Raw genomic sequence first — 13,503 nt, forward strand, 5'->3', positions numbered from 1 at the left:
GGTGATCCACACTGAGGATTGGAGTTTCCAGAAGGAAGGATAGCGGACATCTAGGACAGGTACAAGTACCAAGAAATTTCACAAGCCAATGGGAACCATGATGAAGATGTAAGAAGATCAGCCACAACCATATACCTCCAGAAGGTAGACAGGCGCTGAGATGCTAGTTCAGTGTTAGGAATAAGATCTGAGGCATCAATACATACACCCTACCAGTCATCAAATACCCAGCTGGGATACTAAGTTGGCCATAAGAGGAGACTGATGCCACTGATGTCAAGACATGAAAACTCACAGTGCAAGGAGGTTTCCACCCAAAGACCAGCACCCTGAAGCTTTGTGGGCAATGCAAGGAGGGAGGGTGAGAAGTCCGAGCCACAATCCAGTTGACACAAGAAGCATCCATAAATTCATGAGAAAGATGGCCCCCAGAGATCAACTGCTACAAGAATGCCTCAGACAGCTGAAGACAGATGGTGATAAAGAACAGGAAGAGGACCAAGCCCCTCCATCGGCTGTACCATTGACACATAGAGGAAGTGGTTGATGTCAAAAAGTCCAACCAGTGGCTAAGAAAGGCTGGCCTAAAGGACAGCACAGAGGCTCTGATTAAGGAACACACATAACACAAACATAGCTCACCCTCCAAAAAAAGTAAAACTCAAGCTGTCACTCATTATCTCATGACAGCTGTCATCCATCTACACTTCATCATTCCACTCCATAAAAACCGGACATCATCTCCACCTCGTTGCCGAGATATCATCTACCTGTGAAGGTAATATTCTCAGCCTTAACTGTGTCTTAGTGTGAACTCTTTTTGCAGCCGCTTTCCTGTGGTGTTCCCTATCTGAGAGATTGGCGTTTGGTGTGATCAAGACAGGAGCTGCACGAGTGTGTGTTAGAGGTGGAGGTGGAATTCCCACCATTGTTGTTACTGGGTGTGCACGCACCCACATATGACTGTTTTTGCTCCTCGCCAGCAGTACCAGATCCGACACTCGGAGACGGTGGCCGCCTGGGGACTCGGAACTTGGCGGCTCCAGTATTCTCCAGGTTCGGTGGCGGAGGAAATCGTGTGGTTCCGGTTCTTCTCAGGACAGACGTCTTCTATCCTCGAGCCTGCCCACACGTCACCTTTGTGGATTGACTGTTTGCTCAAATTCTGTAATCCTCTGTGTTTTTGTTGTGCTCTTTCACAACAGTAAAGTGTTCATATTCAACTCTTTCATTGTCCGATCATTTGCGCCCCCTGTTGTGGGTCCGTGTCACTACACTTTCCCAACAGGATATCTCGGCCAGCGTCATGGATCCCGAGGGGCGTCAACCATCTGTTGGACAACCAATGGAAGAGCAGGGTGCACAGGCATCTGCAGGAGGCGTGATTGGTGAGTTGCAGCAAATCCTCACCGCCTTTACCGCTCGGTTGGATTTAATGACCGAGCAAAATGTCATCCTTAACCGCAGGATGGAGGCTCTCACCGCGCAGGTGGAAGCGTGCACTCAGGGCGCTGCTGCAGCTCCTCCTCCTGCCGACCCGGTGCAGAATATAGACGTTCCACTGGTCGTTCAATGACCCCCCCCCCACAATCCCCTGAAGCATACATAAGTCCCCCAGAGCCGTACGGAGGTTGTGTGGAGACGTGCGCGGACTTTCTTATGCAGTGTTCGCTTGTCTTTGCACAACGTCCCGTCATGTACGCGTCTGACGCCAGTAAGGTGGCTTATGTTATTAACTTGCTTCGTGGTGAGGCACGCGCTTGGGCTACAGCACTTTGGGAGCAAAATTCACGGCTCCTTACCACTTATACTGGGTTTGTGAGGGAGTTCAAAACGGTTTTTGATCACCCTAATAGAGGAGAGACTGCTTCAACTGTGCTGCTGTCTATGAGACAGGGGTGCCGGAGCGTAGCCAAATATGCAGTCGACTTCCGCATCGTGGCTGCGAGGTCCGGCTGGAATAACGTTGCGCTCCGTGCCGCCTTCATAAACGGACTGTCGTCAGTCCTGAAGGAGCACCTGGTAGCCAAGGAAGAACCGCGGGATCTAGATGGGCTTAATGATCTCGTTATACGGTTAGACAATCGGTTAGAGGAACGCCGTCGGGAGCGAGACGAAGGACGTGGCCAGGCACGCGCCGTCCCTCTCCCTTCCGGGTCCGAAAAGGTTCCGCCCTCCCCACGCTCCACTGCCTCAACGCTCCGTGTGGCTACAGCTCCCCCTGCTGATGAAGCTATGGACACGAGCAGGGCCACATTTAGACCACCTAACAGACAGAGGAGGCTGGCCCGCGGGGAGTGCTTTGTCTGCGGCTCGAGTGAGCATCTGCAGAGAGACTGCCCCAAGCGGTTAAACACCAACGCCTGCCCCCTAGAAACTGGGCTTAGGGTGGGCCAAGACATTCACGTGGGGCATACACATATTTCCACATGACTCCCAGTTACAATCCTGAGCGGGGATTTAACCCTTCAAGCCCCAGCACTTTTGGACACGGGGTCAGAAGGGAATCTGCTAGACAGCAGATGGGCTAGGGAGGTAGGGCTCCCTCTGGTGGCGCTCCCTTCGCCATTGCAGGTGCGGCCACTAGGTGGCACCCTTCTCTCTTTAATCACACACAAGACACAACCAGTAACTCTGGTGGTGTCTGGAAATCATCGGGAGGAGATCGAGTTTTTTGTGACTCCTGCTACCTCCCGCATGATTTTGGGCTTCCCTTGGATGTTGAAACACAATACCCGGATTGATTGGCCGTCTGGGGTGGTGGTTCAGTGGAGCGAAACCTGCCATCGGCTGTGTTTAGGATCCTCGGTTCCTCCCGGTTTACAGTCTAAGGAGGAGGTCAAAGTCCCTCCTAATCTGACGGCAGTACCGGTTGAGTACCACGATCTTGCTGACGTCTTCAGCAAGGATCTGGCGCTCACCCTTCCCCCGCACCGTCCGTATGATTGTGCCATTGATTTGATTCCAGGCGTTGAGTTTCTGTCCAGCATGTACGTCAGGTCCTGCAGCGGTTGTTGGAGATCCGGCTGTTTGTGAAGGGCGAGAAGTGTGAGTTTCACCGTACCTCTTTGTCCTTTCTGGGGTTTATCATCTCCTCCAACTCCATCGCCCCTGATCCGGCCAAGGTTGCGGCGGTGAGAGATTGGCCCCAACCAACAAGCCGTAGGAAGCTGCAACAGTTCCTCGGTTTTGCAAATTTCTACAGGAGGTTCATTAAGGGCTACAGTCAGGTAGTTAGCCCCCTGACAGCCCTGACCTCTCCAAAAGTCCCCTTCACCTGGTCGGATCGGTGCGAAGTCGCGTACAGGGAGTTGAAAAGACGGTTCTCGACTGCACCAGTTCTGGTGCAGCCCGACCCTGGCCGCCAGTTTGTGGTTGAAGTGGACGCCTCTGACTCAGGGATAGGAGCCGTGCTATCCCAGAGCGGAGAGACCGATAAGGTTCTTCACCTGTGTGCCTACTTTTCTCGCAGGTTGACCCCGGCTGAACGGAACTATGACGTCGGCAACCGAGAACTCCTTGCGGTGAAAGAGGCTCTTGAGGAGTGGGACACCTGTTGGAGGGAGCGTCTGTGCCGTTCACGGTTTTCACTGACCATCGGAACCTGGAGTATATCAGGACCGCCAAGCGGCAGAACCCGAGGCAAGCCTGCTGGTCACTGTTCTTTGGGCGTTTTGACTTCCGGATCACCTATCACCCCAGGACCAAGAACCAAAGATCAGATGCCTTGTCCCGGGTACACGAAGATGAAGTCAAAACTGAGCTGTCGGATCCACCGGAGCCCATCATTCCGGAGTCCACTATCGTGGCCACCCTCACCTGGGACGTGGAGAAGACCGTCCGGGAGGCCCTGGCATGGAACCCGGACCCCGGAACTGGACCAAAAAATCGTCCGTATGTCCCACCAGAGGCCAGAGCTGCAGTCTTGGATTTCTGTCACAGATCCAAGCTCTCCTGTCATCCAGGGGTGCGAAGGAGCGTGGCAGTTGTCTGGCAGCATCTATGGTGGTGGTGGGCGTCTATGGAAGCCGACGTCCGGGAGTATATCCAGGCCTGCACCACCTGTGCCAGGGGCAAGGCAGACCATAAGAGGACCCAAGAACTTCTCCAGCCGCTCCCGGTGCCTCATCGCCCCTGGTCCCATATCTGCCTGGATTTTGTCACGGGCCTCCCGCCGTCCCAGGGCATGACTACCATCCTGACGATAGTGGACCGGTTCTCCAAGGCGGCCCACTTTGTGGCCCTCCTGAAGCTCCCAACGGCCCAGGAGACTGCTGACCTCCTGGTCCACCACGTCGTTCGTCTGCATGGGATACCAGCTGACATAGTCTCGGATCATGGTCCCCAGTTTTCCTCTCAAGTCTGGAGGAGTTTCTGCAGGGAACTGGGGGCCACCGTGAGCCTCTCGTCCGGGTACCACCCACAGATGAACGGACAGGCAGAACGGGCCAACCAAGAGTTGGAACAGACCTTCCGCTGTGTGACATCAGCGCACCCGACGGCCTGGAGTAACCATCTGGCCTGGATCGAGTATGCACACAACAGTCAGGTGTCTTCTGCCACCGGCCTCTCCCCGTTTGAGGTGTGTCTGGGGTACCAGCCCCCGTTGTTTCCCGTGGTGGAGGGAGAGGTCGGTGTGCCCTCGGTCCAGGCCCACCTGCGGAGGTGCCGTCGGGTGTGGCGCACCGCCCGTTCTGCCTTATTAAAGGCCCGGACGAGGGCTAAGACCCATGCAGACCGCCGGCGGTCCCCGGCCCCTGCATACCAGCCCGGGCAGGAGGTGTGGTTATCTACTAAGGACATTCCCCTGCAGGTGGACTCACCCAAACTTATGGACAGATTCATTGGACCCTTCAAGATCATCAAAATCCTCAGTCCTGCTGCAGTGAAGTTCCAACTCCCGGCTTCACTGCGGATCCACCCTGATTTTCATGTCTCCCGGATTAAACCACACCACACCTCACCCCTCTGTGCTCCCGGTCCGGCACCGTCTCCTGCCCGGATCATTGACGGGGAGCCGGCTTGGACAGTGCGCCGGCTCCTGGATGTCCGTCAAATGGGCCGGGGGTTCCAGTATTTGGTGGACTGGGAGGGGTATGGACCCGAAGAACGCTCCTGGGTAAAGAGGAGCTTCATCCTGGACCCAGCCCTCCTGGCCGATTTCTACCGCCGTCACCCGGACAAGCGTGGTCCGTTGAGGGGGGGGGGTCCTGTTGTGTGGGCCGCCAGAAGAGGAGGTACTGCTGGCCCACCACCAGAGGGCGCCCTGCCTGAAGTGCGGGCTTCAGGCACGAGAGGGCGCTGCCGCCACGGACACAGCCGGGGGTGACAGCTGTCACTCATTATCTCATGACAGCTGTCATCCATCTACACTTCATCATTCCACTCCATAAAAACCGGACATCATCTCCACCTCGTTGCCGAGATATCATCTACCTGTGAAGGTAATATTCTCAGCCTTAACTGTGTCTTAGTCTGAACTCTTTTTGCAGCCGCTTTCCTGTGGTGTTCCCTATCTGATAGATTGGCGTTTGGTGTGATCAGCGACGGCTTCGCTTCACACCCCAACCAGATAAGTGGTTAGACAGGAGCTGCACGAGTGTGTGTTAGAGGTGGAGGTGGAATTCCCACCATTGTTGTTACTGGGTGTGCACGCACCCACATATGACTGTTTTTGCTCCTCGCCAGCAGTACTAGATCCGACACTCGGAGACGGTGGCCACCTGGGGACTCGGAACTTGGCGGCTCCAGTATTCTCCAGGTTCGGTGGCGGAGGAAATTGTGTGGTTCCGGTTCTTCTCAGGACAGACGTCTTCTATCCTCGAGCCTGCCCACACGTCACCTTTGTGGATTGACTGTTTGCTCAAATTCTGTAATCCTCTGTGTTTTTGTTGTGCTCTTTCACAACAGTAAAGTGTTCATATTCGACTCTTTCATTGTCCGATCATTTGCCCCCCCTGTTGTGGGTCCGTGTCACTACACTTTCCCAACAGGACCTTGTGAATTGCTATTTAACTTATGATGGGTTTTCTCATTAATGGGATAATTAATTGGCATGAAATTGGGCAGATGTATGGATGGCCTCTGATAGATACACAATGCTAAAGTTGGTGGAACTGCACCACTAGATGGCACTGCAATGCAAATATTTACGAATTTCAGAGCTCTAACATGCTCCAAAATTTACATAGCTCTTGCCTGAGAGTCTTACAAGGCTTCTCCGTGGGCCCTGCTTGGAGCAGGCCTGGATCCGTGGTGGTGCGTGGGGTGCTTGGACCCTTAATATTTGTTTTCAAATCTAGTTTTGGTTTATGTTCATGGCTGCACTGAATTAGTTATTTTTGTAGGTTTAAATATCACCTCATCAATGGCAAACATTGTGAATGAATCAATTACCTAGTACTTGATTTTGAATAAGCTCGTGCCTAAGCCCATTACAGAATTATTCACCTGTGCTGTGTGCTAATGTGGTTTGTGCCAGTTATGTTGATTCAAAGAGTGAATGTCTGTTTTAGAGTCAAACCTGTGTTCTTCATGCCAGCCCATCTTGTTGTTAGTCAGTGGGACACTCATGCTGACCCATCATACAAGCTAACTTGCTACAGTTCTAACTGATGATAATATATTCTGTGCATGTCTGACCTTAAACACACTGACTCTGGCTTGGACAGATATAAACGGCTCCCATTCTTTTCACCAAGTGATTAAAATTGTGTTTGAACTGCAGCCATTTACAAAAATTAAAATCCCTGAGGAGCTGATTAGAAAGAAAAAAGTTCTACTGTTTTTCCAGTGACTTTTGTGTTATACTTCTCTTTTGGATCCTTGTTTAGGTTTTTCCTTTTCTTTTCTTTTGGACAGAGTTAAAAATAATGTAATTCATGAGGTTTTTCTTCATTTTCCCACTTTGCAAGGCTTTTGTATGTTAATGCACTGCACTGAAGTGACTATTTACACATATATTTCCACAATTCCTGAGTTTATGTTCATATGTATGATCTATATTATATTAACAATTGAGATCCATGTTAAAACAGCTGAATATTATGAGAGAACACTTTAGAACGGGAGACTCTGACCTCAACTACTGAAACTTCTACAACTTTTATTTGTGCCTTTTATTGCTTTCTACCATAATCTACACAATCTGTGATAGGAAGCATCCCACGTGTCTTATGTAACATTTTTATTTACCCCGTGGAATATTCACATGCACACATGCATGGGTGTTTTACTTCATGCCATTAAATTCTTTAAGAGTAATGGCCTCCCTCCTCCCACCAGAACCACTTAAACCTAATTTCAATAAGACTCTGTGTATCTGCTCTGGAGATTCAGTTTAATGAGTAATGGGGTAAATTTTTGCTTCCGTAGGTCTGTAATTATGAGGGTAATGATTCATGTTTAATCCTGACAATGCAGTGCCACAGTACTGTGACTCATTATCGCATTTCATAGAAATATATCAGGAAACTTTCACTTTTAAAGGTGCCCTAAATGACACTGTAAACAAGAATATAGCAGCCAGCATCTATTTTCTACATAAAGATTTAGTGGCTTTGTGGATTTCTGGATAGAAAATGCTGCAACACTCCCTGTGTAATTGTTTTAATTTTAGCTTTTCTGTTCCTTGTTTATACACCACATCTGCCACATGCCACCCATTCATATTTAATGCATTTGAGTCATATGCTGTCTAACAGTTACCACCGGGTTATAGAGAGAGAGTAGCAGTCAGTGCATTGCTGTGTTCATATAACATGGACAGTAGAAACATGTCAGAATTATCTTTAAAGAAACCGTGTTCTGAAGCCAAAAGAAGCTAAACACGGTAGGACTAGAACATCACACATCTTGGTTTTCCTACACGGGGAGCAACTAGACTGAAAGGGCTCCAATGAACAGAAGGATTGGCAAGAAAGCAGAAGAGGGAATCTTTGTTTTGCTCCTGAGATGCTTATCTAGTGGCACAAAATCAAGTATAGCTCCTTTAAGAGTTGATTTCTGGTCTTATACTGAAATTAGATTTTGACATGAATGGTAAATGGACTGCATTTATATAGCGCTTTTCCATCTGCATCAGATGCTCAAAGCGCTTTACAAATAATGCCTCACATTCACCCTGATGTGAGGGTGCTGCCATACAAGGTGCTCACTACACACCGGGAGCAATAGGGGATTAAAGACCTTGCCCAAGGGCCCTTAGTGATTTTTCAGTCAGGCTGGGATTTGAACCGAGGATCTTCTGGTCTCAAGCCCAATGCCTTAACCACTAGGCATCATTATAAAGTGTTCCAAGCATCTCCATTCGCTGTAGAAGATTCACTAGATTGTTCAGGGATACATTAAAAGAGGAGTTTAAAAATTGAGATTATTCATTATGAGATGACGACTACTCTGGGTCTGCATTTGAATTCTCATAACTTACTATATAGGAGGGAAAAAGCAGTACTTCACAATCAACTGGGTATCTGAACACTCAAGAAACATTTAGTCAAAGTTGAAATGTAACTGGATGATCTACTGTCTCCACAGCATGCAAATTAACTACACTACACTACACCATGAGTCAGCTGGACCCGAGCAACTGAAGAAGAAAGACGTCAAGGGAAAATTTAAAAAAGATACATGTACTTGAAAACAGAGCAGTGTCTGAGGGGCTGTGGTGTTCTACAAATAAACATTTATTCAGAAACTGTTTTGCCATCTAAAAATAGGTTTTGTGTCATATATGACTATCCATATACAGTATGCATCATCTTTCAACATCCAGATCAAAAGCCTGGTAAGATGGCATAGTACGCCCAAATTGTGTTCCTATTACTTGCTCCCTGACCTCTAGTACATACTAGAATAATGGTTGGGTAGTAGGTTATGAAACAATTTTACTACGTACCGAGTATTTGGATGCAGGGTATGTTTTGAAGTCCAGAAAGAGATCTAACTCAAAATCTAGATCAATTACCATGGTAATTGATCTAGATTATAATCTAGATCTCTATAAACCCAACCTGCTCACTGATTAGGTTTTCTTGATCAAAATTAAATTTCTCCCTCCTTCATGTCTGAAACAGCTGTCGGACAAGCAGTGTTTTTCATTTACCTGGTTGACATTGAAGCTAAATTCATTTGCATAGCCTCACATCAGAAGAGTATTTTTAGACTCTAATTGAGATGTTCTACCGTTCCCTAATGACTACTTAATCAAACAATACTGTTTTTAAAACATTGTTTGAACAACACTCTTCGACATAGCACTGACGTGGTCTCACAACAGCAAATGGTTTTTGTTGATCTTTAATTTACACTTTGCACAACCACAAGAGCAGGGTATTGCAACCAGCCCTGTGTGGGTGTGCATGTGCATGGGGGTGTGTGTGGTGACATGCTACTTGGACTTGTGCATAGATCTTTTACATATAAAGATAAGAATACTTTGATAACATTTACATTGCATATATATATATATATATATATATATATATATACACAGTAGTGTTCAGAATAATAGTAGTGCTATGTGACTAAAAAGATTAATCCAGGTTTTGAGTATATTTCTTATTGGACATGGGAAACAAGATACCAGTACATTCAATAGATTCTCACAAATCCAACAAGACCAAACATTCATGATATGCACACTCTTAAGGCTATGAAATTGGGCTATTAGTAAAAAAAAAAAAAAAAAAAAAAAAAGTAGAAAAGGGGGTGTTCACAATAATAGTAGCATCGTATAGCATAGTAGCTGTTGATGCTACAAACTCAAAACTATTATGTTCAAACTGCTTTTTTTTAGCAATCCTGTGAATCACTAAACTAGTATTTAGTTGTATAACCACAGTTTTTCATGATTTCTTCACATCTGTGAGGCATTAATTTTGTTGGTTTGGAACCAAGATTTTGCTCGTTTACTAGTGTGCTTGGGGTCATTGTCTTGTTGAAACACCCATTTCAAGGGCATGTCCTCTTCAGCATAAGGCAACATGACCTCTTCAATATTTTGACATATCCAAACTGATCCATGATACCTGGTATGCGATATATAGGCCCAACACCATAGTAGGAGAAACATGCCCATATCATGATGCTTGCACCACCATGCTTCACTGTCTTCACTGTGAACTGTGGCTTGAATTCAGATTTTGAGAATCGTCTCACAAACTGTCTGTGGCTCTTGGACCCAAAAAGAACAATTTTACTGTCATCAGTCCACAAAATATTCCTCCATTTCTCTTTAGGCCAGTTGATGTGTTCTTTGGCAAATTGTAACCTCTTCAGCACATGTCTTTTATTTAACAGAGGGACTTTGCGGGGGATTCTTGCAAATAAATTAGCTTCACACAGGCGTCTAATTGTCACAGCACTTACAGGTAACTCCAGACTGTCTTTGATCATCCTGGAGCTGATCAGTGGGTGAGCCTTTACCATTCTGGTTATTCTTCTATCCATTTTGATGGTTGTTTTCCATTTTCCTCCACACATCTCTGTTTTTTTTGTCCATTTTAAAGCATTGGAGACCATTGTAGATGTACAGCCTATCATTTTTTGCACCTGCGTATAGGTTCTCCCCTCTCCAATCAACTTTTTAATCAAACTACGCTGTTCTTCTGAGCAATGTCTTGAACATCCCATTTTCCTCAGACTTTCAAAGAGAAAAGCATGTTCAACAGGTGCTGGCTTCATCCTTAAATAGGGGACACCTGATTCACACCTGTTTGTTCCACAAAATTGACAAACTCACTGACTGAATGCCACACTACTATTATTGTGAACACCTCCTTTTCTACTTTTTTTTTTTTTTTTACTAATAGCCCAATTTCATAGCCTTGAGAGTGTGCATATCATGAATGCTTGGTCTTGCTGGATTTGTGAGAATCTACTGGTACCTTGTATCCCATGTAACAATAAGAAATATACTCAAAACCTGGATTAATCTTTTTAGTCACACAGCACTACTATTATTCTGAACACTACTATATATATATATATATATATATATATATACATATATATATATACGAGGTCTGTCCGTAAAGTATCGTACCTTTTTATTTTTTTCAAAAACTATATGGATTTCATTCATATGTTTTTACGTCAGACATGCTTGAACCCTCGTGCGCATGCGTGAGTTTTTCCACGCCTGTCGGTGACGTCATTCGCCTGTGAGCACGCCTTGTGGAAGGAGTGGTCCCGCCCCCTCGTCGGATTTTCATTGTCTGGAAATGGCGGAATGAAAAGGACTTTTTTTCCATCAGAATTTTTTCAGAAGTTGTTAGAGACTGGCACCTGGAAACCATTCGAAAAATTTATCTGGCTTTCAGTGAAAATTTTACGGGCTTCACAGAGAATAAGGACTTTAACTACAGGTTTAAGGACCCCTTTAAAGGACGGTCGGTGCGCCGCGCTGCGAGCTGCGACGACGCGGCACAAACCACTGGATCATTTCTAAGCTGATGGCTCTGTGGATACGAGACCGTCGTGTGCTCTTTCTCTGGTTATCACAAGACCTGGACATCAGCCATTTTCCGGCAGATTTCACTTTTAACAAGAGATTTTGTCATGGAAAGCCGCGCGGAGGCTTCGCGCATCACGACCGATTCGCTGATGAAGGGAGACAAAGGAACACCTCCGTTTCGGCGTGTTAGAGGACAAGTTGGGACATGTCCAGCTCTCCACAAGTTCTTTTATACTCACTCGACTGGTAAGCACTGAAAGCCGAGATAGACATGTCCCAACTTGTCCTCTAACACGCCGAAACGGAGGTGTTCCTTTGTCTCGCTTCATCAGCAAATCGGTCGTGACGTGCGAAGCCTCCGCGCGGCTTTCCATGACAAAATCTCTTGTTAAAAGTGAAATCTGCCGGAAAATGGCTGATGTCCAGGTCTTGTGATAACCAGAGAAAGAGCACACGACGGTCTCGTATCCACAGAGCCATCAGCTTAGAAATGATCCAGTGGTTTGTGCCGCGTCGTCGCAGCTCGCAGCGCGGCGCACCGACCGTCCTTTAAAGGGGTCCTTAAACCTGTAGTTAAAGTACTTATTCTCTGTGAAGCCCGTAAAATTTTCACTGAAAGCCAGATAAATTTTTCGAATGGTTTCCAGGTGCCAGTCTCTAACAACTTCTGAAAAAATTCTGATGGAAAAAAAGTCCTTTTCATTCCGCCATTTCCAGACAATGAAAATCCGACGAGGGGGCAGGACCACTCCTTCCACAAGGCGTGCTCACAGGCGAATGACGTCACCGACAGGCGTGGAAAAACTCAAGCATGCGCACGAGGGTTCAAGCATGTCTGACGTAAAAACATATGAATGAAATCCATATAGTTTTTGAAAACAATAAAAAGGTACGATACTTTACGGACAGACCTCGTATATATATATATATATATATATATATATATATATACACACTAAAAAAAAATATAAACGCAACACTTTTGGTTTTGCTCCCATTTTGTATGAGATGAACTCAAAGATCTAAAACTTTTTCCACATACACAATATCACCATTTCCCTCAAATATTGTTCACAAACCAGTCTAAATCTGTGATAGTGAGCACTTCTCCTTTGCTGAGATAATCCATCCCACCTCACAGGTGTGCCATATCAAGATGCTGATTAGACACCATGATTAGTGCACAGGTGTGCCTTAGACTGCCCACAATAAAAGGCAACTCTGAAAGGTGCAGTTTTATCACACAGCACAATGCCACAGATGTCGCAAGATTTGAGGGAGCGTGCAATTGGCATGCTGACAGCAGGAATGTCAACCAGAGCTGTTGCTCGTGTATTGAATGTTCATTTCTCTACCATAAGCCGTCTCCAAAGGCATTTCAGAGAATTTGGCAGTACATCCAACCAACCTCACAACCGCAGACCACGTGTAACCACACCAGCCCAGGACCTCCACATCCAGCATGTTCACCTCCAAGATCGTCTGAGACCAGTCACTCGGACAACTGCTGAAACAATCGGTTTGCATAACCAAAGAATTTCTGCACAAACTGTCAGAAACTGTCTCAGGGAAGCTCATCTGCATGCTCGTCGTCCTCATCGGGGTCTCGACCTGACTCCAGTTCGTCATCGTAACTGACTTGAGTGGGCAAATGCTCACATTCGCTGGCGTTTGGCACGTTGGAGAGGTGTTCTCTTCACGGATGAATCCCAGTTCACACTGTCCAGGGCAGATGGCAGACAGCGTGTGTGGCGTCGTGTGGGTGAGCGGTTTTCTGATGTCAATGTTGTGGATCGAGTGGCCCATGGTGGCGGTGGGGTTATGGTATGGGCAGGCGTCTGTTATGGACGAAGAACACAGGTGCATTTTATTGATGGCATTTTGAATGCACAGAGATACCGTGACGAGATCCTGAGGCCCATTGTTGTGCCATACATCCAAGAACATCACCTCATGTTGCAGCAGGATAATGCCCCATGTTGCAAGGATCTGTACACAATTCTTGGAAGCTGAAAATGTCCCAGTTCTCGCATGGCTGGCATACTCAC

General features: G+C 46.9%; 1 protein-coding gene across 1 annotated transcript in view; it reads left to right on the forward strand.

Annotated features, from left to right (window-relative positions):
• Nucleotides 1-13,503, forward strand: part of LOC117512201 (copine-9-like) — a 524,667-nt gene that overhangs the window by 84,582 nt on the left and 426,582 nt on the right. The window lies entirely within an intron of this gene.

This window comes from Thalassophryne amazonica, chromosome 6 (assembly GCF_902500255.1).
Source record: "Thalassophryne amazonica chromosome 6, fThaAma1.1, whole genome shotgun sequence".
NCBI lineage: Eukaryota > Metazoa > Chordata > Actinopteri > Batrachoidiformes > Batrachoididae > Thalassophryne > Thalassophryne amazonica.